This window comes from Pongo pygmaeus, chromosome 5, assembly GCF_028885625.2.
Source record: "Pongo pygmaeus isolate AG05252 chromosome 5, NHGRI_mPonPyg2-v2.0_pri, whole genome shotgun sequence".
Classification (NCBI taxonomy): domain Eukaryota; kingdom Metazoa; phylum Chordata; class Mammalia; order Primates; family Hominidae; genus Pongo; species Pongo pygmaeus.
In genome coordinates, this window is record NC_072378.2 from 46,463,239 (window position 1) to 46,491,075 (window position 27,837).

At 39.9% G+C, this 27,837-nt stretch overlaps 1 long non-coding RNA gene across 2 annotated transcripts; it reads right to left on the reverse strand.

Annotated features, from left to right (window-relative positions):
- LOC129038827 (uncharacterized) lies at positions 1-27,705 on the reverse strand. 2 transcript variants are annotated; one of them, XR_008503236.2, is made up of 4 exons: positions 27,502-27,691; positions 20,814-20,975; positions 426-545; positions 1-285 (listed from the first exon to the last, which is right to left on the reverse strand). It is a non-coding gene; the product is annotated as an uncharacterized LOC129038827 (long non-coding RNA). The 2 variants fall into 2 exon arrangements; XR_008503237.2 differs by lacking the exon at positions 20,814-20,975 and having other exon boundaries at positions 27,502-27,705.
- Between the last annotated feature and the right edge of the window lie 132 nt (positions 27,706-27,837).

Here is a 27,837-nt window from a genome sequence, read left to right on the forward strand (position 1 = left end):
TTGGAGAAAAATCATAAAAATTTATTTAACATATACACACAGGAACCTTCTGAATGAGGACCCAAAAATACACAGAAAATTGTCCAATTTTTGCTTAGGTTCAACAAAGTATGAGCAGTGATGCAGAAATATGATTGGACAATAAGGGTATGATCTAATGCTAATAGATGAAGTTGGGAAACCCCAGCAGGGCCTGTCTGTCTAGACTCCTCTTGGCCTCTCTGAGCAGCGTTCCTTCCTTCTGGGTGTGGCACAGGACCCTCTATGGAATGGAGGTCTTATGACCTACAGACAAATAAGGGAGGTCAGAAAATTTCTTTATGTCCAATTTTTATATACAGAAAAGCAAAGGGAAAGTCAGAGTAATATTCTAAGATTTTTATGGCTGCCTTTGGGGAAAAGGGATTCTGGTTTTTAGGACTCACCTTGAGAGAAAGAAGGTCAGAGAAGAACTTTTATTTCTGATGCCTTCATTTGGGGATATTATTTTCTGAGCTTCAGTGTAATGTTTCCTGCTTCTGTATTTGCCAGCTGACTCCAGCCATCTTCAAATTATAGATATAGAATAAAGGGTTAATAAAATACACATCACAGAGTTCATAGGGTAGTTGAATTTCTGAATTGTTTTTTTAAAGCATGATTCAAGTATACAAAGGGTGAGTGCTGTTTTAAAATGTATTTATATGTAACGTCCCCTGATTCCAGAAAGGATTAGGTGACATAAACTAAAAGTAAAAATCAGAGAAGAAAGAAACACAAGACTGGGACAAACGTCAATGAAGAATGCCTTGTGAAGAATCGGTAATATTGCTCTCCATCTCTCCCTTGCGGATAAACACATATTCAAATATAGCAAGGGATATCCAGATGAGTTTAAAAATTTCTTCTTTGATTAATTCTTTCTCAAAGTATTATCTCATTTGATCATATCACACATGAGTTTCACTCAGCTTTTTTTTTTTTTTTTGAGGATAGCAAACAGCAGTGTTTCCATTTTACAAGGAAAATAATACAGACTTGAAGAGATTAACTAATTTACCTATAGTCCTGTAACTAGTTGCAGCAAAACTCACAATTAAGATCTTCAAGCAAACAAATGGGCTTCTTAAAATTATATATAACATTTCCTGTAGGCTTTTGAAAAATATGATAAATAGTGACTGAAGGAAATAAAAATATTTCACCCCAAAGTATACTTCTTTGACATACTTCGAGGTGGGGTGGCTGTTCAGAGACCCTGCAAACGGAAGTAACCCTGCAAAGCTGTCTTTCGTAGGGGACATTTACATCTGTAGACAATCTGCACTGATGTAGCTAGGTTTTGTATGAGGCCTTTCCTTGTCTAAGAAAGATTAATGAGAGTCTTACTATCTATTCCTTCTGAGGACTGATACCTGTGAAGTTTTATTTATATAACAAGACCACCTTTGCTAGCCAGGCCTCCTCTCCTTGCCCTCCCATAATGTATGTTGCCACCATAATCTGTTTTGCCATGATCCAAGCTGCCATTCTTTCTGCAACCTCAGGATGGCATATGTTTCCTAACTCCATTGGAGGGTGGGGCAGTTACTCTGTGGTTTTCCTTCATGTGCACATTAACAAATTTGTATGCCTTTTCTCCAATTCATCTGAGTTGATTTTTTCAGCAAACTTCAGAGGGCAAAGGGGAGGTTTTCCTTTGGCTCCTACTGTTTTGTTGCTGTGAGCAGGATTCCAAAGCTCCACTCTTCTGGAAGCTGCAGCTAAGGGAACTCAGGACCTGACAAGCCAGCAGAAGGGTAAGAGATTCTTACCCATCAGGCTCCCAGCCTCTGTCTGTCTCTCTGTGGTGGAGCAAATGGTAAAAAGCACTGTTTCTTTTTCACCTGCAAGGTTTTGATTAATAGGAGAAAACGATTTGTGTGACTAGTCTTGGTGTAGTCAAGTACAACTCTGTATACTCATATTGAATCCCTTTTCTTCCAGAAATCATCTTTTCCTATGCCTTTGTTTTTCTGGGTGTAGTCACGTACAACTCTGGTGTATTTTTTGGTATGCATATTCATATTTAATCCCTTTTCTTCCAGAAATAATATTTTCCTATGCATTTGTTTTTCTGTGCTGTTCTGTCAGAAAGATGGGTACTGGATAAGGTTTCCTCTCGTCTTGTTTTATGTCCATGAGAGCTTGACTTGTGATGAAGTGAGAGCACATTCTTTTTGTCTCCACCATCTGGGGGGCATGATCTTCAAGTCATGACAGGTGACCATTCTAAAAATGGCTGGGAACTTGAGGCCAGCACAGTTTCTGTTCTGAACGTGTCAAGTTCTCAGGCGAGTTTGTCTTAACAAGTCCCATCACCATGGGACTTCTGTTGTATCAACCTTGTTGCTTGTTAGTCTATGGCAACAAGAGTGTTTTGCTATCTGAGACTATCCCTGGTAATGAATTTTGGGGGAGGGGGATTTGGGGGATTGCTTCTTCTATGCCTTCTCTAGGAAGCACCACTTTGTTCTAAGCCTGGCAAATTATAATACACCCTGAGCTTTCCATAAAGAGGCAAAGACTCCTACGTTTGAAAAAAAAAAAAAGGAAATTTGGAGATCCCTTATTCTAAATAATTGACTTCTTTGTACCTGTAGGAAGACCAAATTGAAAGAAAGACACATATAATAGTATCATGGTTAGCCTTAGAGATTTTCTTGACTAAATTAAAGAGCAAAAATCTGACCTGAAACAAAGTTAAAAGCCTTTGTACATTAAAACTGCCTGCTTTGGACCCTTTGCAGGATTCACAATGAAGTCTAGTCCAGCTTGCAGTGTGACAGCTAAAATTCCATGCCTTCATTCCTGCAGCCTTGGTTTGATTCCTGGTCAGGGAATCAATCTCTTTTGGTTTGAAGTTTGTGTGACTTTTGGCTTTTGGGAGTAGGCATTTATTGGTCCTTTTCTCTTTCATGGGAAGCTTTTGAGTGGGACATATGGGGCTTTTGGGCATTTGGGTGAAAATGGTCAGCTGAGACGCTGAGACTTTAAGAGAATGCAGCTAGACAGATGTGGGTTGTAACACCTTTGTGGCTAATAAAACTCCTTTCTTTGAGCTGTCTTTGAGGTGGTTCTGGATCTTATGAGGTGAGAGAATATATATATTTTTTTAAAGTTAAAAGCCAGAAATGTCAGTTGTTTGTACTGGTTAAAATCTGTTAGAGATTTAAAAGGATTTTTTTGAAAAGATCTCCATGGTCAGAAGTCAGCTTCATTAAAAGCCAAGATTCAAGCTATATATACACATATACTTTTCTAAAAAGGTCTTCCTGCTTTTTAAGGCCTGTTTGGGGGAATTTTTTTCAGTCAACTGAAACCTCTTTTAAATATGTGCTTGGTTCCTCTGTTCTTTTCCTTTCTCAAGAATTATTCTATTTACTTCTCCTCCCTATGCTGTCTTTTTCTTTACTGTCTTTGATACCACATGAAAAGACCTAGAAGGGAGTGCTAGTGACTCAGGCCCCTTAAGAAACTCAGAAAAAGGTGCCACTCACCCCCTTTTGAAGTCTTCTGTTTTCCTTGTGGAGTTTCAAGAGTCACAGGCAGGTTCTCTCAGGTCTAAAGCTCTGCTCTATTTTACATTCTGTTACCTGATCTCTTTGGCCTTGGGGATGCTAAGAATTACTTTGTACTCTAAGAGAGAACTTGACCTTTATGTGTGCAATGGCTGGTGGGTCACTGGCAAGAACTACAGTTTAGGAGGTTCTGACAGTGATTGCAATAAATGGTTGTCACTACAGGCGGCTATGTATCTCTTTGTGTTTAGATGAGAAAGGTGCAGTTTGAACACTTGGAGTCTATGAGAGTGCTCACCACAGAGGGATGAGACTCCCATGGGGGATGAGCTTGTCAAAGTGGGTCAAATGATTCTGGGTTGCCCACCAGCTTAGGGGCAATGTCTTTGTAACAAGAACTGTTTGCCTAGCCCTCATCTCAAGATGTGTGCCTATTTTGTAGCACCTGGAATTCAATGGAAAAGTGGAACAGAGTTTCGCTCTGTCACCAGGCTGGAGTGCAGTGGTGTGATCTCGGCTCACTGCAACCTCTGCCTCCCAGGTTCAAGCGATTGAGGCTCCTACCTCAGCCTCCTGAATAGCTGGGACTACAGGAGCGTGCTACCATGCCCAGCTAATTTTTGTATTTTTAGTACAGACAGGGTTTCACCATGTTGGCCAGGATGGTCTCAATCCCTTGACATTGTGATCCACCTGCCTCAGCCTCCCAAAGTGCTGGGATTATAGGCATGAGTCACTACGCCAGGCCGGAATCCTTGATTTTTAAAGATCTAGATATTATACTTTCCAGCTGTGCCTGCTTTTCACATATTTAAATATTAGGTCCCCCATAAAACCTGCAACGCTTTTTTGGGGCCCAATTTGTTAATGAGCTTTGCCCTGAGGTCAGTGGTCCAGTTGAAGAATGAAGACAAAATTTAAAAGCCACCTATTCAAATAGATTGGTCTCCAAAATATGACTTTCTGGTGTTTAGCTGGTTATTTTGAAAAGGTTTCTAAATTTCCTCTAGGCCCATCTGCATGTTTCCTTATGAAATCCTATGGTTTTATGTTACCTTGGCATTTATTTTTAATCTTCCTCTAACACACCCAAACTCCTTGAAAAAGCTAAATCCTCTTTCTCTGTGCTTTGAGATGTAAATTTGCTACCATGTTTAATCTAAAACTCAGTGAGGGCTTTACCTATGTAAGAAAGATAAACTTTATCCTTTTGCATTTACAAAGGTACAGTTTGAATCCAACTGCCTTTTAAACTAGTGAGTTTCAATGGTCTCACGGCTAAAATTTTAAAGTCAAAGCTATAAAGTCTTTTTTTATGTTTGTATTTTTATGTATACATGGGTACACATCTATGTTTATATATTGTCCCAACTTTATAAATAAATGAGTGCTCATAAATAACTAGCCCAAAAGTTTATTAAATTTACATGATTTTAGTAATCTTTCATAAATAAAGTGATTTTAAAAGTTATTGGTAAAATATAAATGTCTTCAGAATTTAATTTAGACTTTTTTTTTTGCCTGGTTCTATTGGTCAGACAGGTGTATACTGTCTCTAATAGATGTTTTAAAGTGATAAAACTGTTGCTTTTATGACATTTTTAATCTGTGAGTTTATGTTTTTGGATTTCAGCCTTTAGATTTTGAGGTCTAGGCAAGTGACCATGGTGAGGCCTGGGAACAGGGCCTAATCCCTTTCTCCCTGGCTCAGCTGTGCCTTCTAGCCTTGCTAGGAGGAGTTGGATCCTCCAGGCATAGTCTTCACATCCCTGTCCCTTGTCCCAGGATCTGCATCTGGTACATAATTAAAATTGCTTATTTCCTAGGATTTTCACAAAATAAGGGTTACCAAAATAAAATATAACATTGTAATTAATATATGTAGTTAAAATTGCTAGATATATTAATAAAATAAACAGTTCTGTATACAAAGTACATAAGAAAAGTAGGAAGTATTTTTGGTTTAAAAAAGGTTACATAAGAAGACAGGAAAATGTGGGTTTTGTTAAAGGAAAAGTAATTTTGTTTAGTTTAGAGGATTTTAAAAGTTGTTTTAAATTGAAGATAATAAAAATAATAATAGATAAAACTGAATGGAGCCAGGTGCAGTGGCTCACGCCTATAATCCCAGCACTTTGGGAGGTCGAGGTGGGCAGATCACCTGAGGTCGGGAGTTCAAGACCTGTCTGGCCAACATGGCAAAACCCTATCTCTACTAGAAATACAAAATTAGCCAAGTGTGGTGGCACATGCCTGTAATCCTAGCCACTCGGAGGCTGAGGCAGGAGAATTGCTTGAACCCAGGAGGCTGGGGTTGCAGTGAACAGAGATCACGCCATTGCACTCCAGCCAGGGCAACAAGAGCAAAACTCCATCAAAAAAAAAAAAAAAATCAATGGATACAGAAAGTTGGAAAGAAAGAAAATGGGGAAAATTATAAGATGTTAAAAAGGGTTTATGGAAATATTATTGTGTGTGGTCAAAGCTGATTGAGATTGCATGAATCTACTTATAAGATTTTATTAAAATTATTGTTAGCATTAATAATACACTGATGCAAAAGTGAAATTTGACTTTCTTTTTAGAACATGATTTTTGTGTAATGTTCATAAGAGATAGTAAAATATTTTTTGTTTACATTTTATGTAAATTGCAAAAAAAAAAAGGGAAGAGAGACAGATTTTGTTTGCCTCTTTATCGGGTCTTTGTGTGTGTGTGTGTGTGTGAGAGAGAGAGAGAGAGACGGAGTTTCATTCTTGTTGCCCAGGCTGGTGTGCGATAGTGTGATCTTGGCTCACTGCAACCTCCACCTCCTGGGTTCAAGCGATTCTCCTGCCTCAGCCTCCCAAGTAGCTGGGATTACAGGTGCCCACCACCATGCTCGGCTGATTTTTTTGTATTTTTAGTAGAGACAGGGTTTCACCATGTTGGCCAGGCTCGTCTTGAACTCCTGACTAAGGTGATCCATTGGCCTCGACCTCCCAAAGTGCTGAGATTACAGGTGTGAGCCACCACACCTTGCCTATCAGGCCTTTTAATTGTTTGAAAAGCTGAGTCTCCTGTCACTCTATATGATTTTGCCTTTTGAAAGCTTTGAATTATCACTTTGGCTAATTGAATGAATGTTTTTTTTCAGTGACTTGTGTTCCCATTTTGAGCACTTTCCAAAATCATATTTCAAATTCCAAATTTGATCTTTGGCCTAAAATTAACTTTTTGTATATTAGGGATCCTGAAAGTCCAAGAGAGACTTATTAGGCTAATTTAGTATGTTAAAGTGATATGGCAAGCATTGTCAAATAAGAAATGGTGTTTAACTTGTATAAATATGTTATTAATGTGTCCCAAGGTTGTATAGATTCCTTAAATTCTTACATGTCTTAGGATATGTTATCAGTAATAATTATGATTATTACACTAAATTGTTGTATGCCACTGGAATAACCAACTTTTCTTATTAATTCTGTCTTTATAGCTATTTCTAAGTATTTTGTCACCCATAGATAATTATTATTTTACTTTGATTTTTCTCAAAGAATGGTTTATAATTGGCTATAGTCCCAAATTTCCTTCTTCTTCAAGAAAATTTTTGGAAAGCATCCTGACCAGTATTTAACACTCTTGAATACAGGTTTCTGGTAACTTTGGAGATCATTGTTTAATCTACTCCATAACATTGGACTAGATTAAAAACTTCCAGGACTCTAATTAAAAAGCTGATGTGTTCTGCCGGGTACAGTGGCTTACACCTGTAATCCCAGCACTGTGGGAGGCCGAGGCGGGTGCATCATGAGGTCAAGAGATCGAGACCATCCTGGCCAAAATGGTGAAACAGTCTCCACTAAAAAAAAAAAAAAAAAAAAAAAAAAAAAATGCTGATGTGTTCATGAGGATTGCTAACTCAGCAGCAATCAAAGCAAGTATGAATTACATGGGAATGAATAGAGGACTGAAATAATTTTTTATGACTTTGTTTGAAACATTGCTGATTCTTTTTATGTTTTGTTTTCCAGAGTCAAGAACACTTTTTCTTTTGAGCTACTTGTAGCTTACAACAATATACTTTTGTATATTGTTAAAGTACACTTTTGTGTATACTTTTGTGTATATTGGTAAAGTATACTTTTGTGAGCAAAGTTGAAAGGTTTATCTTACTCTTTACCTGATTTCTCCAGAATTTGGAAACTGTTGGGAAAAGCTGAGTGTTGGGAGAAGCTGAGGCAGGGCTTGCATGTCTGACATAATGTAAAAGAGTCTTGGAACATGTCCGGGGTCCAGGGTCTAAAACCTCTTGTGGCCTTTGGAACACTAAATTCTGTGCTAAAGGGTGGAAGGCTACCCTCACCCACCATAATCTAAGCCCAGGGCATAAAATCCCTCGTGGCTTGGATAGAATCCAGGGCTTGTAGCTCTGGAATGGGTCTAGACTTGCTGGCTCCTTGCTCCTTGCTCTCCCAGGATCAATTGTCTCTTGAGTTAAAAGAACCTGCTCTCCATTACCTCAAGTAGCAGAACATGTTCCCTATAAATGCTAAACCATCACAGCTGTAGATCATACGCCTGACCTTTTGTCCTCCACATTCTCACCACCTGTTTCTTTGTTGGATTACCAATAAATAGCGTGGGTTCCCAGAGCTCAGGGCCTTTGTAGCCTCCATGATCGCGATGGGCCTCCTTGTGTCCCACCTTTCTCTCTCAAACTGTCTTTTTCTCAATCCTTTGACTCCACTGGACTTTGTCACCCCCAATACCTGGTGTTGGGTCTGATCACCCCAACAGGAAACTATTTGTGAGTATTTTTAATTTATGGCAACATAGTTACTTGCATAATTTCAATAAGAATCTGTTTTCTTTTGTAACAGAATGTTATTTGAGACACTAGTTATTTTTCCAAGGTTTTTACTGGAAAGGCATATTTTCAGATATGACCAGACTGCTTTGAGATTGGAAAGACTGATATGGTACCTTGTCAACATGGTCCTCTTATAAGGTTTCTTTGACCTTATAAGAGGTAGGTAGGTAGGTAAAGAATGTCACTTTCTGATAGGACCAGGAACTTCAAGATCTTGTGGGACCTCAAGAATAAAAGAATTTACCCAATTCATGTGGATATTACAAGCACAGTCTGTTGGCAAACTCTTGGCTTGATTTCCTAGCCTCAAGGCTTTTAAAAGTCTAATCTTAGATTCTTCATGATTTTCTCCAGCAAAGCCAACTTAAAAAACCTACATAGTCAATCACTGTGTTTGCTGCATTTTATGCAAATAATCAAGCCAAATACAATAAAACTAAAACTTATTTTGCAAATAAATTGGTCCTACTATTCTTTATGCTTGGTAGAAATGGGGAACTGGGGAGAGAAAAAATTATGTTTGAGAAGAAAATTACAGTACACTTGTTATTCGATTGTAGCCTTGTTGGTAGTTTTTTAATTTTTACAATTTCCTACAATTTGGGCTGAACCCTTAATTCTTTCCTTGTTACAAGTCTCCAAACTAATGTTTTCACATTTTTCTTCTATTTCTCTCACTTGGAATCACTAGAAATCAAACCTGTCCTTTTTTTTTGGAAACAGACAACTTGAATTAAACTCTAGAAGAAATCACCACAGCAACTTATAGATAAACAGCCTTCATGCCTGATGTATGGACTACTCAGAAAGCTCACTTGAACACTTAATTCAAACTACAAATCCAGAAAAAATCTGTCAGATAGCCCCTGCCATCTGAAGATGCTTTAGAGTCTCTAGAAAAATCAGTGTGTAGACTGCTTCAGACATTCACTTTTGTTTTTCTTCTATTTCCTTAGAAATACCTCTTACTAAAGATGTTTGCCATATATAGAGGCCTAGCCCATCTGCAATGCCACCTCCTGAAATGGGACACAGCTATTTAATTAACCTGATCTATTCTCAGGTCTAAGAGGTTGATTCAAGAAGATATGGGATATGTTTAAATTTAGTCTTTTTTGTTTATCATCATTTGTTTTCTTTTCCCTTCCTTTTCCTCTCTATCTAACAACATTTAACCCAAATATCTGCAAAGTTATCAACTATGTACAAAACATTTTAAAGTTTCAAAGTAAGGTGGTATGGTTTGGCTGTGTCCCCACCCAAATCTCATCTTGAATTGTAGCTCCCACGATTACCATGTGTCGTGAGAGGGGCCTGGTGGGAAGTGATCGAATCATGGGGGCAGGTCTTTCCTGTGCTGTTCTCATGATAGTGAATGAGTCTCATGAGATCTGATGGTTTTATAAAGAGAAGTTTCCCTGCACAAGTTCTGTCTTGTCTGCCGCTATGTAAGATATAACCTTTTACCTTCCACCATGATTGTGAGGCCTCCCTAGCCATGTGGAATTGTGGGTCAATAAAACCTCTTTTTCTTTATAAATTAACCAGTCTCAAGTATGTCTTTATCAGCAATGTGAAAACAGATGAATACATAAGGACTGAAGGAAATCTCCCTAAAATATTTCATCCTAAAATATACTTATTTGACATATTTTGAGATGGCTGCTCAGAGAACCGACAAACAGAAGTAACCCTGCAAAGCTGTCTTTGGTGGGCGGCATTTGTATCAGTAGATAATCTGCATAGATGCAGCCAGCTTTTCTGAGGCCTTCCCCTGTCTGGACCTAGAAAAAATTACCTGAGAGTCTGATTATCTTAAAAGGTCTAAAAGAAACATTTACCATCTATTTTCTCTAAGAGCTTTCACCTGTGAGTTTTATTATATAACCAGACCACCTTTGCTAGCTACCCTCATCTTTTCCCCCTTTCATAACCTGTGTTACCACCATAATCTGTTTTGCCACAATCAAAGTCCCCATTCTTTCTGCATCTTCAAGATGGTGTATCGGCTTCTGAATGCCTTTGGGGGTGGTAATCACTCTGTGGTTTGCTCTCCATGTGCATGTTAATAAATTTGTATGCCTTTTCTCCAATTAATCTGCCTTTTGTGGGTTATTAGCAATTTATACACTTATTAATAAACAGTTTCTCTTGCAGAGATTTAATGAGTATGGGGATGAGACACTCAAAGCTTTGTGTGGAGGGTGGTTTAGGCAGTGGGGATGCAGCAAAGGTTTTGAGGCATAAATGAGCTTATCAAGGTCTCTGAGAAGAAGAAATAAGAACAAGCAGGCTGGGCACAGTGGCTGACGCCTGTAATTCTAGAACTTTGGGAGACCAAGATGGGCAGATCACATGAGGTCAGGAGTTTGAGAACAGCCTGGCCAACATGGTGAAACCCCATCTCTACTTACAATATAAAAATTAGCTGAGCATGGTGGCAGGTACCTGTAATCCCAGCTACTCAGGAGGCTAGGCAGGAGAATCACTTGAACCCAGGAGGTGGAGGTTGCAATAAGCTGAGATGATGCCACTGCATTCCAGCCTGGGTGACAGAGCAAGAATCTGTCTCAGAAAACAAAAAAGAATAAGTAGCAGGCCAGGCCAGGCCAGGCCAGGCCAGGTTGTTAAGGATGATGTATATGAGATTGTGAGTTGGAGGGAACTGAGGTCTGGGAAATACGCAACTACTCAGGGGTCAGATGCTGTGAGGCACCATCAGCCACAGTGAGGAGCCTGGATTAATTCTGAATATGAGAGAACATTTGTAGTGTCTGAGCAAATGAGCCACAGGAAATGATTTCCCAATTCAAAAGCTCCAACTGGCTGCTGAGTGAAGACTAGAGAGTAAGAAGTGGGAAGGGAAGAAACAGCTAGAAGGTGAGTAGAGTAGGGTTCGGGAAGAAGGGGGGTGGCCTAAGGCATTGCTGGAGGAGGTAAGAAACAAGTTGTGGGGCAGCTTTGCAAACAGGTGATGTCAGGAATCAGGCTGTGGCTATTAGGAAGTCAGGGGTTTCTTACAGCCCAGCAAGTAGGCAGGTTCTGTCAGTAGGCAGGTAAGCGATGTGAGCAGTTATATGACACCGGCCAGCAGGTGTGGAACACTTACCAGCAGGTGGGTCAAATCTGCCAACAGGTGAGTCACGCTGGCAAGGGGACCAGACACTTCTTTAATTAGATGGTATGGGCTGAATTGTGTGTCCCTGCCCCCTTAAAATTCACATATTGAAGTCCTCACCCCTAGTACCTCAGAATATGATTGCATTTGGAGACAGGGCCCTTAAAGAGGTAATTAATTTAAAATGAGGCCACAGAGGTTGGCCCCAATCTGACCAATGTCCTTATCAAAAGAGATGAGGACATAAACATGCACAGTGGGGTAAACCACATGAAGATGGAGAGAAGATGGCCATCCATAAGCCAAGGAGAGTGTCCCTCAGAGGAAACCCACTCTGCTGATACCTTGATATTGTTCTGTTACCAGAAAGTGGGGGAATCTTCAGTCCTTAGTTATTTTGGGAGAAAGATTTCAGCCAAGAAACAGTTCAAAGATAGCAGAGAGTTTTATTGAAGGGAAATGGAGAGGAGAGAGTTTATTTAAAGAGATAGTACACTCTGAAAGATGAGGCAGAATGGGCTCCTGAAAGAGTGAGTAGGATAGCAGCCCCAAGAGCTCTACACTGCAGTTTTTATTATGTGGAACCCTTTCTTGAAGTTCCCACCTCTGCTTTAAGTCTCTACCTTTTTTCTTTGTCTAGTTTGTCTGCTATTGCCTTAAGTCCCTGCCTTTCCCCCATCTAGTTCCCACACCAGGGTGTGGGATTCTCCTTTACTGTCAGTTGATGTGCATGAGCAGCCCAGTGTTGGCTGCAAATTTTACCTATTGGCAGCACTGCTTGTTACCGTCACCCCCAGAAGATGGGATAACAGTCAAACCTATACTTATGGCACCTGTGTATCTCTTAGGAGTTTCTGTTTTGCCCTCTTTCCTCCTTATCAGCATGTATCTAGCTACATTCTGTCAGGTTAACTGCAGAGCATGCTCTTACCGGGCATCTTAATGGGAGTTCCTTCTTGTATAGGTACTTGCCCTCCTCTCTGATCCTGTCTAGCATACATGTTTCAGGTGGTCTCTGGCATGTGAGATTTTCCAGACCTCCCTTTTTTCAAGGGGTCCTCCTGTCTGCTTGCATCAATCTGCCTATTCTAACAGTTCTTCAACCCTTCAGAATTATGAGAAAATAAATTGCTGTTGTTTAAAGCCTCCCAGTCTCTGGTACTTTGTTATGGCAGTCCCAGCAAACTAACACAGGTGGACAACTTGTGTAAGTCTCTGAGAGGTCCTGCATGTGTCTGAGGGCTACAGAAGCAGCTGAAAGAGGTTGCTGAGTGTATGGGGGACTTGGGAGAGTGATATGGAGGTCATGGGTGGCTAGGGGATTCTATAAACCAGTGGGTGACCAGGGCAAAAATCCAGGGATGATAACAAGACAGCTCATTGACACAAGGATATCTGAGCACTGACGATGAGTTATGTGGAGAGAAAAGTGAGAAGACAGGGGATTTGAGTAGTAGCTTAGCAACTCCATTGAATCCCTGGAGACTGGACCACAGTAGGTGACCCTGGAGAGATTCTGGACCTCTGGTTGAGAGCTTAGGAGGATAGTTGGAAACCATGATGCTAAGAGTAATTTGAGGAATTGGGCCTAGAGGTTATTTATGGGCAGTCAGTAATGACACCACTATCATCTAAACAGGAACAGTGAGAAGCCAGTACTCTACCAGCTCCTAGAAAAGGGGTCAGAAATCCACCTCCTTTTTCACTGAGGCCACACCTTGTGGCCGAGCACAGATTCTGACTTTCCCATCTTACCAAATATTTTAATTTACCAAATTTCTTGCTTCCCTAATCTGTTTCTGGGTCTGCAGAATCTGGTAGGACACATCCTAGGTGTGAGCAGGCAATATAGATAAGCTGCTCTAAACTGTGCTTCCTCTAGTCTTATAATTTCATAATAATAATTTTTTCCCTTTTTTCAGCTTTTGAGTTTTACTACAAAGAGTTACACTAATTAAAACTTTCCATTTTGTTTGTTTGTATTTACCTTCGGAATGCACTAACACAATTACAGTACTATTAACTAATTTTGTACGCCTTCTACGAAAGGTGACTTCAACAGAAGCAGCCTCTGTTTATCTCGGAAAAATTATGTCACTGAAACAAGTAGACCCTTTATTTTTAATGAATGTCAAAAGAGATTATAATGCTTGGGTTTCTGTAATCTGCAGGAAAGATATTTACATGTGTCTAACAAAACCAGTTACACCCAGGTGCCTTAGGTTAAGTAAATCAGATGGCATTCATGCCAGGTCAGAAATAGGGCAGGGCCCAGCCAGTTTTTCACATGACATAAAAGAGGGAACCGGTATCTTCAGGGATGGAAGCTGGCCTTAAAAAGTTCAAGGAAGTTCAAGTCAAATGTAAAATTACCTGGAAATTTTGGATATAATTATAAAAACTCATGCTATTTTTTATCCTCCTCTATAAATTACCTATATTTTTAGAACATGTGAGAGTGGGGCCCTGACCCCATTGGTATAGCCATTACCAGAATGATAATGATAGAATCATTATCAAGACTTTAGGGTATAACCATTAGCAAGACCAGAGTCTGGAAGCAGCTGTGGAGAGAATTTGAGGCTAGATGTATTCTGATTTTTCTGATTTTTAGTTTGCGCCTTGATAGGTTAATTCCAGTTTCAAGCCTCAAGGCTGGCCTGTGCATTGGTGAATATGGGCTGTCAAAGCTGGGGGGATGGTAAAGGTTATGTAGCACAATTCCTAGAACCTGCCAGACCTGAATTTGAGTATTCACTCTGCTACTCACCAGCAGAACAATCATGGGCCAATGTCTCGAGCTATTTGAGCTTTCATTTCCTCATCTGCAAAAAGGGCCTTGTTAAGTACATATCTCTTGGGGTTACTGTCAAATGAATGACAAGCTTTAAAGCAAGTACTCAGCACAGTATCTGACACATGTTAAGTGTTGGGGATTATTATCATTATGACCAGAAAAATGTACCCCAATTTGAACAATAGGGTAAGGCCAAGCTCTGGGGGAATGTACGTAATATCCAATTTAGCAGAACTTAAATTTTCTAGCACTGGCAGGATATTGTCCATATCCTCTTTGTTCATTCAGTAGGTGCCTGGTTGCTTAAAGGGTGGACAAAATTGATGATCTTCTAGGTCAGATGTGTGGTGAAGTCAGCAGCTGATGGCATCAGAAGAGAAGGGCTCTCTTCATCCACTGCTCCTGCATCCACTGCAGGGCTCAGTCCTGACACTTCCCATAGAACCTTAGGTGAACACCTTAACCTCTGTGATTTAGAAATAACATGGATATAAAGGGCATGCTTATCTACAGACCAGTTGTGAAAACCAAGTAAGACTCTAACGTAAAAGCATTTTGTAGGCTGCAAAGCACTCAACACATTCAAAGTTCAATTATTATTCCAGACTTCCTTTCCTTACTTAAGCATTTAGTGACCTCAAATTGTCCCTGGCCAATCTGAGGCTCTTCTCTACCTAGTGTACAGAGCCCCATGTTTCACACAATAGCTTCTCCCCTTCATGCAAGTGTCCCCATGGTGTCCTGTCGGCTGCACTCCACCATGTAACACACCAGGATACCAGGTTACCACTTACTACCTAATCTGATACTTCCCAAACATGCCTGATCATGAGACACCCAGTGCTTGTGAGAAATAGAAGTCCTCAGACACCACATAAGATTTACTAGATCCAAATCTTCAAAGGAGGGGCTTGGGACAGTTTTAACAAAAGCCACAGGTGATTCTGTAATTCAGCAGGTTTGGGAAACAGTAAACTAATACATGCAAATGTGTTGGTTAACTAATATATTACTCTATCTGGACTCAACCCAATTAAAATGTATAGCTCTTTTAATATCTTAAGTGGGCTATACTAGTTCTGGAGATTTCAAGTAGGATCCAAGGGAGGGTTTGTGAATAAAAAGAATTCTTTTAATCACACTATTAGGAAGAATGTTTATTAAATTCTACATACATTTTTGTAGAACCATAGTTTGAGATATAAATATCCTTGGGGGAAAGCTATAGGATGACCAGTGGTTAGAAACAACAAACAACAATTTTAAAAAATTGAAAGAAATTAAGTCCAGAGGTGAGCCACTTTAGCAAGAATCTTTAAATTTGAGAAGAAATATTATCTTATTTCACTGATTCTAAAATAGATTTTTTTTTCACATTTTAACGTCTCTGAAATCAGAATGTTTCTCAAAGTTGATTAGTAACAATTTTTCTTAGTGGTATATAAAATAATAGGATTTCTTAACAAAGGGTATATCTTGGATTCAGCGAAATACTGAAACACTAGGCAGTGACAATTTTCTCCATCTCTATTGACACATCACAAGTGGTCTATGTCCTTGCCTGGGTGCCTCCTGTGCATCTCTATTTCCACAAGCCTGCCTACATTTGAAGCTCCAGTGCCAACTGCATATCTCACTGGCCACAGCCTGCCCAGCTCACCCAGGCTGCAGGGATGTCTCTCATCTTCTTACAGCTCTTGCTGTCTGTAGCACCTATTTTCTGTTTCTCTTCCTTAGCATTTACGCGCGGCTTTGTAGACCAAATATTATTTGTTATCTTATCATGTTATAAACATCTTTGTACTCTGAAACTAAATGGTAAACACCTTGAGCCCAGAAAAGTTGCCTCTATCTTTTGCTTTCTCCCAGGGTCTAACACAGGGCTCCTACATGGTAATATTCAATAAATATTGATGATGATGCCATTTAGGTAGGGTGATGACATATTTCATCATCCAGACCGAGACATTTTGAAGGTGAAAGGGGGCACAATGAATATTTATGGGGCACAACAGGCATAAACTAGGACTATCCTGGGCGCTTTACATATAGACGCCTTTCTCCCTACCACATTGTAAAGTTTTTGAGGGTAGAGATAATGTTTTACTCATCCCTATTTCTATAATATAAAAAGTATAGTGCTTTGCACCTCATTAAGTACTAAATGAGGTATGATTCCTTCCCTGTCTACAAGATAATATGATTTTAACCAAACTTTCCAGCCTCAATCCCAATGATCTCTCAAATATTTTCCAGGAAAATTAAATTATTTTCAAGAACTAACATACTTCTCTTATCTTGGTGCCTTTGTCAATGCTATTGCATCAGCCAGACCTTAATAGTCACCCAAAGATGTCTACATCCTAATCCCCAGAATGTACAAGTTACCTTATGTAATAAAGGGGACCTACCAGGCATAATTAAGTAAGGGCCTTGAGAAGGGGAGATATTATCTTGCATCATCTAGGTAGGCCCAATGTGTAATCACGATGTGGAATCCTTATCAGGGAAAAAGGAGGCAGGAGAGTCAGAATCAGAGAGGGAGAGATTAGAAGATGCTTTGCAGATAAGAGTATGAGGCCACAAGTCGAGGAATATAGGTGGCCTCTAGAGGCTGGAAAAGGCAAGGAAATGAATTCTTTTCAAGAAATCCAGAAGGAATGTAGCCCTGCTGACCCATTCTCACTCAGCTTCTGACCTCCAGAACTGGAAGTAAGAAATTTGTGTTGGTCAAGCCACTAAGTTTGTGGTAGAGCAGTCATAGGAAACTACTTATACCATGCTAATCTGCAAGAATTAATCAAACACCAGCTCATCCTGAATCAATTTCCTGACTTCTTGCAGCTGAATTTAACCTCTGCCTGATTTAACCTCTTCTCCTTTTGGGACTCTTTTATAGCAATTACCTCACTTGATAGTATAGTGCAAACACATGGTCCCTCTTCTTAGCCCTTATTTAGATACAAGTAGTAGAAACCCAATTAAAAGCAGTTTAAGCAGACCAGTTGGCGGTTCCAACATGACCAAATAGGAACAGCTCCAGTCTACAGCTCCCAGAGAGAGCGACGCAGAAGACGGGTGATTTCTGCATTTCCAACTGAGGTACCAGGTTCATCTCACTGGGGCTTGTTGCACAGTGGGTGCAGGACAGTGGGTGCAGTGCACCGAGCATGAGCCAAAGCAGGGCGAGGCATCGCCTCACCGGGGAAGTACAAGGGGTCAGGGAATTCCCTTTCATAGCCAGGCAAAGCTGTGACAGACTGCACCTTGAAAATCAGGTCACTCCCACCCTAATACTGCGCTTTTCCAATGGTCTTAGCAAACGGCACAACAGGAGATTAAATCTCGTGCCTGGCTCGGAGGGTCCCATGCCCGCGGAGCCTCACTCATTGCTAGCACAGCAGTCTGAGATGGAACTGCAAGGTGGCAGCGAGGGTGGGGGAGGGGCGCCCACCATTGCTGAGGCTTGAGTAGGTAAACAAAGCGGCCAGGAAGCTTGAACTGGGTGGAGCCCACTGCAGCTCAAGGAGGCCTGCCTGCCTCTGTAGACTCCACCTCTGGGGGTAGGGCATAGCTGAACAAAAGGCAGCAGCAACTTCTGCAGAATTATACATCCCTGTCTGACAGCATTGAAGACAGTAGTGGTTCTCCAAGCACGGAGTTGGAGATCTGAGAATGGACAGACTACCTCCTCAAGTGGTTCCCTGACCCCTAGTAGCCTATCTGGGAGGCACCCACCAGTAGGGGCAGACTGACACCTCACACGGCCGGGTTCTCCTCTGAGACGAAACCGCCTGAGGAATGATCAGACAGCAACATTTGCTGTTCAGCAATATTCGCTGTTCTGCAGCCTCCACTGCCGATACCCAGGCAAACAGGGTCTGGAGTGGACCTCCAGCAAACTCCAACAGACCTGCAGCTGAGGGTCCTGACTGTTAAAAGGAAAACTAACAAACAGAAAGGACATCCACACCAAAACCCCATCTGTACGTCACCATCATCAAAGACCAAAGGTAGATAAAACCACAAAGATGGGGAAAAAACAGAAAAAAAAAACTGAAAATTCTAAAAATCAGAGCGCCTCTCCTCCTCCAAAGGAACGCAGCTTCTCAACAGCAATGGAACAAAGCTGGACGGAGAATGACTTTGACGAGTTGAGAGAAGAAGGCTTTAGATGATCAAACTTCTCCGAGCTAAAGGAGGAAGTACGAACCCATCGCAAAGAAGTTAAAAACATGGAAAAAAGATTAGACGAATGGCTAACCAGAATAACCAATGCAGAGAAGACCTTAAAGGACCTGATGGAGCTGAAAACCATGGCACAAGAACTATGTGATGAATGCACAAGCTTCAGTAGCCGATTCGGTCAACTAGAAGAAAGGGTATCAGTGATGGAAGATCAAATTAATGAAAAGAAGCAAGAAGAGAAGTTTAGAGAAAAAAGAATAAAAAGAAATGAACAAAGCCTCCAAGAAATATGGGACTATGTGAAAAGACCAAATCTATATCTGATTGGTCACCTGAAAGTGACGGGGAGAATGGAACCAAATTGGAAAACACTCTGCAGGATATTATCCAGGAAAATTTCCCCAACCTAGCAAGGCAGGCCAACATTCAAATTCAAGAAATACAGAGAACACCACAAAGATACTCCATGAGAAGAGCAACTCCAAGACCCATCATTGTCAGATTCACCAAAGTTGAAATGAAGGAAAAAATGTTAAGGGCAGCCAGAGAGAAAGGTCAGGTTACCCACAAAGGGAAGCCCATCAGACTAACAGCGGATCTCTTGGTAGAAACTTTACAAGCCAGAAGAGAGTGGGGGCCAATATTCAACATTCTTCAAGAAAAGAATTTTCAACCCAGAATTTCATATCCAGCCAAACTAAGCTTCATAAGTGAAGGAGAAATAAAATACTTTACAGACAAGCAAATGCTGAGAGATTTTGTCACCACCAGGCCTGCCCTAAAAGAGCTCCTGAAGGAAGCACTAAACATAAAAAGGAACAACCAGTACCAGCCACTGCAAAAACATGCCAAATTGTAAAGCCCATCGATGCTAGGAAGAAACTGCATCAACTAATGAGCAAAATAACCAGCTAACTTCATAATGACAGGATCAAATTCACACATAACAATATTAACTTTAAATGTAAATGGGCTAAATGCTCCAATTAAAAGACACAGATGGCAAATTGGATAAAGAGTCAAGACCCATCAGTGTGCTGTATTCAGGAAACCCATCTCACATGCAGAGACACACATAGGCTCAAAATAAAGGGATGGAAGATCTACCAAGCAAATGAAAAACAGAAAAAGGCAGGGGTTGCAATCCTAGTCTCTGATAAAACAGACTTTAAACCAGCAAAGATCAAAAGAGACAAAAAAGGCTGTTACATAATGGTAAAGGGATCAATTCAACAAGAAGAGCTAACTATCCTAAATATATATGCACCCAATACAGGAGCACCAAGATTCATAAAGCAAGTCCTTACAGACCTAAAAGAGACTTAGACTCCCACACAATAATAATGGGAGACTTTAACACCCCACTGTCAACATTAGAGAGATTAACGAGACAGAAAGTTAACAAGGATATCCAGGAATTGAATTCAGCTCTGAACCAAGCAGACCTAATAGACATCTACAGAACTCTCCACCCCAAATCAACAGAATACACATTCTTCTCAGCACCACACTGCACCTATTCCAAAACTGACCACATAGTTGGAAGTAAAGCACTCCTCAGCAAATGTAAAAGAACAGAAATTATAACAAACTGTTTCTCAAGCCACAGTGCAATCAAACTAGAACTCAGGATTAAGAAACTCACTCAAAACCACTCAACTACATGGAAACTGCACAATCTGCTCCTGAATGACTACTGGGTACATAACAAAATGAAGGCAGAAATAAAGATGTTCTTTGAAACCAATGAGAACAAAGACACAACATACCAGAATCTCTGGGACACATTTAAAGCAGTGTGTAGAGGGAAATTTATAGCACTAAAATAAATGCCCACAAGAGAAAGCAGGAAAGATATAAAATTGACACCCTAACATCACAATTAAAAGAACTAGAGAAGAAAGAGCACACACATTCAAAGGCTAGCAGAAGGCAAGAAATAACTAAGATCAGAGCAGAACTGAAGGAGATAGAGACACAAAAAACCCTTCAAAAAATCAATGAATCCGGGAGCTGGTTTTTTGAAAAGATCAACAAAATTGATAGACCACTAGCAAGACTAATAAAGAAGAAAAGAGAGAAGAATAAAATAGACGCAATAAAAAATGATGAATGGGATACCACCACCTATCCTCACAGAAATACAAACTACCATCAGAGAGTACTATAAACACCTCTATGCAAATAAACTAGAAAATCTAGAAGAAATGGATAAACTCCTTGACATATACACCCTCCCAAGACTAAACCAGGAAGAAGTTGAATCTCTGAATAGATCAATAACAGGCTCTGAAATTGTGGGAATAATCAATAGCTTACCAACCAAAAAGAGTCCAGGACCAGATGGATTCACAGACGAATTCTATCATAGGTACAAGGAGGAGCTGGTACCATTCCTTCTGAAACTATTCCAATCAATAGAAAAAGAGGGAATCCTCCCTAACTCATTTTATGAGGCCAGCATCATCCTGATACCAAAGCCTGGAAAAGACACAAGAAAAAAAAGAGAATTTTAGACCAATATCCCTGATGAATATCAATGCAAAAATCCTCAATAAAATATTGGCAAACCGAATCCAGCAGCACATCAAAAAGCTTATCCACCATGATCAAGTGGGCTTCATCCCTGGGATGCAAGGCTGCTTCAACATACGAAAATCAGTAAACGTAATCCAGCATATTAACAGAACCAAAGACAAAAAATACGTGATTATCTCAATAGATGCAGAAAAGGCCTTTGACAAAATTCAACAACACTTCATGCTAAAAACGCTCAATAAATTAGGTATTGATGGGACGTATCTAAAAATATTAAGACCTATTTATGACAGACCCACAGCCAATATCATACTGAATGGGCAAAAACCGGAAGCATTCCCTTTGAAAACTGGCACAAGACAGGGATGCCCTCTCTAACCACTCCTATTCAACATAGTGTTGGAAGTTCTGGCCAGAGCAATCAGGCAGGAGAAAGAAATAAAGGGTATTCAATTAGGAAAAGAGGATGTCAAATTGTCTCTGTTTGCAGATGACATGATTGTATATCTAGAAAACCCCATTGTCTCAGCTGAAAATCTCCTTAAGCTGATAAGCAACTTCAGCAAAGTGTCAGGATACAAAATCAATGTACAAAAATCACAAGCATTCTTATACACCAATAATAGACAAACAGAGAGCCAAATCATGAGTGAACTCCCATTCACAATTGCTTCAAAGAGAATAAAATACCTAGGAATCGAACTTACAAGGGATGTGAAGGACCACTTCAAGGAGAACTACAAACCACTGCTCAATGAAATAAAAGAGGACACAAACAAATGGAAGAACATTCCAGGTTCATGGATAGGAAGAATCAATATTATGAAAACGGCCATACTGCCCAAGGTAATTTATAGATTCAAGGCCATCCCCATCAAGCTACCATTGACTTTCTTCACAGAATTGGAAAAAACTACTTTAAAGTTCATATGGAACCAAAAAAGAGCCCGCATCGCCAAGTCAATCCTAAGCCAAAAGAACAAAGCTGGAGGCATCACGCTACTTGACTTCAAGCTATACTACAAGGCTACAGTAACCAAAACAGCATGGTACTGGTACCAAAACAGAGATATAGACTAATGGAACAGAACAGAGCCCTCAGAAATAATACCACACATCTAAAACTATCTGATCTTTGACAAATCTGACAAAAACAAGCAATGGGGAAAGGATTCCCTATTTAACAAATGGTGCTGGGAAAACTGGCTAGCCATATGTAGAAAGCTGAAACTGGATCCCTTCCTTACACCTTATACAAAAATTAATTCAAGATGGATTAAAGACTTAAATGTTAGACCTAAAACCATTGAAACCCTAGATGAAAACCTACACAATACCATTCAGGACATAGGCATGGGCAAGGACTTCATGTGTAAAACACCAAAAACAATGGCAACAAAAGCCAAAATTGACAAATGGGATCTAATTAAACTAAAGAGCTTCTGCACAGCAAAAGAAACTACCATCAGAGTGAACAGGCAACCTACAGAATGGGAGAAAATTTTTGCAATCTACTCATCTGACAAAGGGCTAATATCCAGAATCTACAATGAACTCAAACAAATTTACAAGAAAAAAACAAACAACCCCATCAAAAAGTGGGCAAAGGACATGAACAGACACTTCTCAAAAGAAGACATTTACGCAGCCAACAGACACATGAAAAAATGCTCATCATCACTGGCCATCAGAGAAATGCAAATCAAAACCACAATGAGATGTCATCTCAAACCAGTTAGAATTGCGATCATTAAAAAGTCAGGAAACAACAGGTGCTGGAGAGGATGTGGAGGAATAGGAACAGTTTTACACTGTTGGTGGGACTGTAAGCTAGTTCAATCACTGTGGAAGTCAGTGTGGCGATTCCTCAGGGATCTAGAACTAGAAATACCATTTGACCCAGCCATCCCATTACTGGGTATATACCCAAAGGATTATAAATCATGCTGCTATAAAGACACATGCACACATTATGTTTACTGCAGCACTACTCACAATAGCAAAGACTTGGATCCAACCCAAATGTCCAACAATAATAGACTGGATTAAGAAAATGTGGCACATATACACCATGGAATACTATGCAGTCATAAAAAATAATGAGTTCATGTCCTTTGTAGGGACATGGATGAAGCTGGAAACCATCATTCTCAGCAAACTATCACAAGGACAAAAAACCAAACACCGCACATTCTCACTCATAGGTGGGAATTGAACAATGAGAACACTTGGACACAGGAAGGGGAACATCACACACCAGGGCCTGTTGTGGGGTTGGGGGAGTGGGGAGGGATGGCATTAGTAGATATACATAATGTAAATGACGAGTTAATGGGTGCAGCACACCAACATGGCACATGTATACATATGTGACAAACTTGCACGTTGTGCACATGTACCTTAGAACTTAAAGTATAATTAATATATATATATTTCTAAAAAGTTAAAAAAATAGTTTAAGCAAAAAGATAATTTACTGAGTCATATAAAGTGAAAAGTCCAAGGATGAAGCTTCAGGGAAACTTGGACCCACGTGCTCAATATCATCACGTGTTGGACTCCAGCTCTTGGCTTTGCTTTCTTCTGTGTTGCCTTCATTCTCAGGTAGACTTTCCCTTTACAGTGACAATGATGGCCACCAGCAGCTTCAATGATTGCTAAATAGGTAGAGTATCAACAATTGCCAAATAGGTAAGCTTATACTCTACCTATTTAGCAATTGTTGCTGAAACAGGGACTCTTTCCCAATTGTTTCAACAAAAGTTTCAGAATTGAGTCTTTATGGCCTGGACTGAGGCATGTCCCCATCACTGAACTAATTCATGTGGTTAATGGAGTAAAATTGGCTCCAAAAGGCCAAGCTTGAGTCAGGGTTAGGGTGACCAACTCACCCCGATTTGCTTGTTGCTTTTCTGATTTTAGGATTAAAAATCCCATGTCCCAGGAACCTCTTCCATTCGGGACAAACCAAGATAGCTGGCACATTAGGAGTCCGCCCGGCGGATGAGGGGAATTACAGTCAGCCCCATCTGACTCCCATAGTCAAAGAATGAAGGTGGGTTGGTCTCTTGGAGGAATCACCAGAAGGAGGAGGAATGAATGCTGGGCAGGCAAAAGCAACAGAGAAATGTCCTCTCCATTCACTTTCCTAGATTAGAGGTATCTTGAGGGCAAGGAATTAATTTTACTTATTTTTGTATCTTTTGAAAAATTGAGCACATTGCTCTCCACACAGGAAAGCCTCAAAAGAATTTATACTGATTCTTTCACAGCTTTATTAAATATTTGAAAAAATTCGTTCAGAGTGAAGGTCTAACACAATAGTTCATGGTGGTTAATACAGAATCATTTTTTAAAGGAGCACTTAAAAATATTTTACAATCTTAACTTGATTGAGATTATTCCAATATAATCTTACTGAAAATGGAGTAGGTGAAAAGTTTTCACCAAAGGAACTTTCAAAATCACTAAAACGCAATGATTCGTAAGGTCCTTTTCCCCTGTTATATTTAAGATAAAATTTGTATTACTTAAACATCTAATTTATATTAAAAAGTGAACCTTAAATACTCTCCTTGAAATTCTATTATTTAGTTTCAGTTGTGTTGTTGTTTAATTAGAACTGAGCAGTGGACGGGAATTGTTTTTCTTTGGGCAGGGTGTGGCTTTTGCTCTGAAACCTTTTTCCTGTAACTTCTAACTTCTGACCTACTCCTGGCCAGCAATGAGTTATACATCACAATTAGGAGTATAAAAGAGAAATAATTGTATAGAGAGCTATGTCTTTAATTTTGGAAACAGGATAAGATTTTTAAAATATTTTGTGTTAATGAATAAATGTTCAGTCTTGAGCGTAGTTCATGGGAGAAAAAGAAACTGCCTTTGACATGCTGCTTCCAAATCTGACATTGCCCCATGGAGGCAAATACTCTAGTTGTACTTAGTTTTTGTGTATTGATAAATAATATTTCTATACATTTATAGGGCAGATGTGATATTTTGTTACATGCATTGAACGTGTAACAATCCAGTCAGGGTATTTAGGGTATCCATTACCTCGAGTATTTATCATTTCTATGTGACGGGAACATTTCAAGTCCTGTCTTCTAGCTATTTTGAAATATAAAATACATTTAACTATAGTCACCCTACTCTGCTATCAAACATTAGAATATATTTCTTCTATCTAACTGTGTGTTTGCTCAGTCATTTCTCTGTGGGGTATATTCATTTGTAAATAATAAGTTTAGACTAGTGCCTCTAGTTCATTTCAATCTCTAACATAAAATGGGTTTAAAGGCTCTTTATATTTCCAAAATTTATATAAAATTCCCTTTGCAAAAGCTGAGCTGAAAGAACATTATAAATGAATATTATTTTGCCTACCTAAATAAAACAACACTTATGCCTAAAAATCACATTGTAAATAACAAATTTATGTTACTATTATGTTTTCTTTTATTATCATTAAATTCCTACAACGAAACTATAGTGTACTTTGTGGCTGACTTCCCAGCACCCATTCCACCTCATTTCCATTGAGAAAAAAAGTAAAGTTTGGGCGAGACCTCAGTTTAAGATGTGGACTGCATTGGTCTACAGGTAACCATATCCTTTGCTGGCTTAGATTTGGATATGTGACACAATTCTGTCCAAAGTGATTGAAGGAGACAGTTGCTGAAGACTTCAAAGAGATAGAAGAAATCTAGACGTCATTTCTATCACCCAGTGGAAGTGAAAAATGAATTACATGGTTCCTGTTGCTGCTGGTAGTTATATTTACCACTAAAGGAACCAGAAATCAACTTGGTTAAAAGCCAAGTATAAAGCTGCCAAGAACTGAGTACATTATGAAATCGTTGAGTTACTAACTCAACCAGTCCTGAAGTCTGCCTTACCTCTGGACTTCTTGTTCCACAAGATGATAAATATCCTTACTATAACAGGATTTTGGTTGTGGTTGAAATGGTAAATATATAGAGGATAAGAAAAGTTTAGGGCCAAAGGTCCTTATGTGTCATTTTGTCCCTCTGTTCCTGACCACTTTATCTTACAGAGAAAGAGCCCAGGTGGCATGTGACTCCCTAATTTAACCCAGCCACACAGGCAGTAGCAGTGGATAAAGAAAGTCCTCTCTTTGTGGTGGTGCTATCTTCACCACACATCTGACCTAGATGGCATTCAGTTTTGTCCACCCTTTAAGCATACATATGCACCTACTGAATGAACAAACAGGATATGCACAATACCCCCAAATGCCACAAAATTTAAGTGCTGCTAAACTTAAATGTTATGTCATTGGACATTACCTAAATTCCCCCAAAACTTGGCCTTACCCTGACTATTGTTCAAATTGGGGTACTTTTTCGGTCATAATGATAATAATCCCCAAAACAACATGTGTCAGATACTGTGCTGAATACTCTACTCACTTTACCTCATTCATTTGATAGTAAGAGGTTGGTATTGTAACAAGACCCGTTTTGCAGATGAGGAAATGAAAGCTCAAATAGGTTGAGACACTGGCCCATGATTGCTCTGCTGGTGAGTGACAGAGTGAGTATTCAAACCAGGTTCTAGGGTCTGCAAGTTCTAGGGGTTCAGCTACATACCCACTACCATCCCCTCCAGCTCTGAAAGCCCATGGATCTGAGATGCCCATATTCACCAATGCACAGGCCAACCTGAGACTTAAAACTGGAATTAATTTATCAAGGCACAAACTAATAATCAACGGAATATGTCTATTGCCAAATCATCTCCATGGCTGCTTCCAGATTGTTGGTAATAGCTATACTGTAAAGTTCAGACCAAGGGGACCAACTTCAGATTTTGTTATCTAAGGTCCAGTACTGCAGTTTACTAATCCAGGTACTGGATTTACAGCTATTAAATACTTAACACTTGAGGATATCACATGTGATTAATATTCTTAATTTATTTGTACTTTTTATTTGAGCTGGAGATACAGTAGTGAACAAGAAAGAAAATACCTCCTGGAGCCTGCATTTTAACACGCGGGACAATGAACCTGGTGCACCTTTAAATGTTCCATTAAATTCAATAGTGATTTAGCAAGTACTTCTATACCAAGTTCTGTTTGGCACTACAGATAAAAAGAGAAAAAAGATGCTATCCTTTCACTGCCAAGTGTGCCTGGACAACCCAACTGTTAGCGAATAATTCTACTTCTGTTTGGTAACTGCTCTTTATGTTGGAAAGTTTAGTTACATTATTCTATTAAATAACCTTCCAATTAAAATCAGGAGCACAATCCCACACACGCGTCTGTCAAAGTAAGCACCCATTTCTCAGCTGTAACTCATTACTGGTTCCCTGCCGCAGGCACTGTGCTGCTTTTAACCTTAACGGTAAACTATTATCCAACTTCCCCGGTAAAGGTGCTCGCTTATCCGGTAAGACGGACAGACTTCTATGGTAGATCCACGTTTCATTTATCCCAACTCACTGGAACTGGCTGAAGCTTCTCTAGACTTGTGCCGGACCTTGATGCAGCCAAAGTTGCTTTCTCCGCGGCCACCTAAGCTGCCAGGTGCACATTAACTAAGTGGCAGAAGGCTTTCGGCTTGGCAATTACCAGAGGCCTTTCCGGGACTCGCTGGTTTTTAGGTTCCCTGAAGGGCATCCAGATCTAGGATGATAAGAAAAGGGCGGGGTGGGAGAGTGGAATGAACCTCTACTCTTAGGTCCAATTCGACCCCGCCAAGCACCTGTCTAACCAATCGGAAAGAAAGTTACATTCAACGCTGGCTCTAGCATCCAATCCAAGGACGTGTTTCAGACT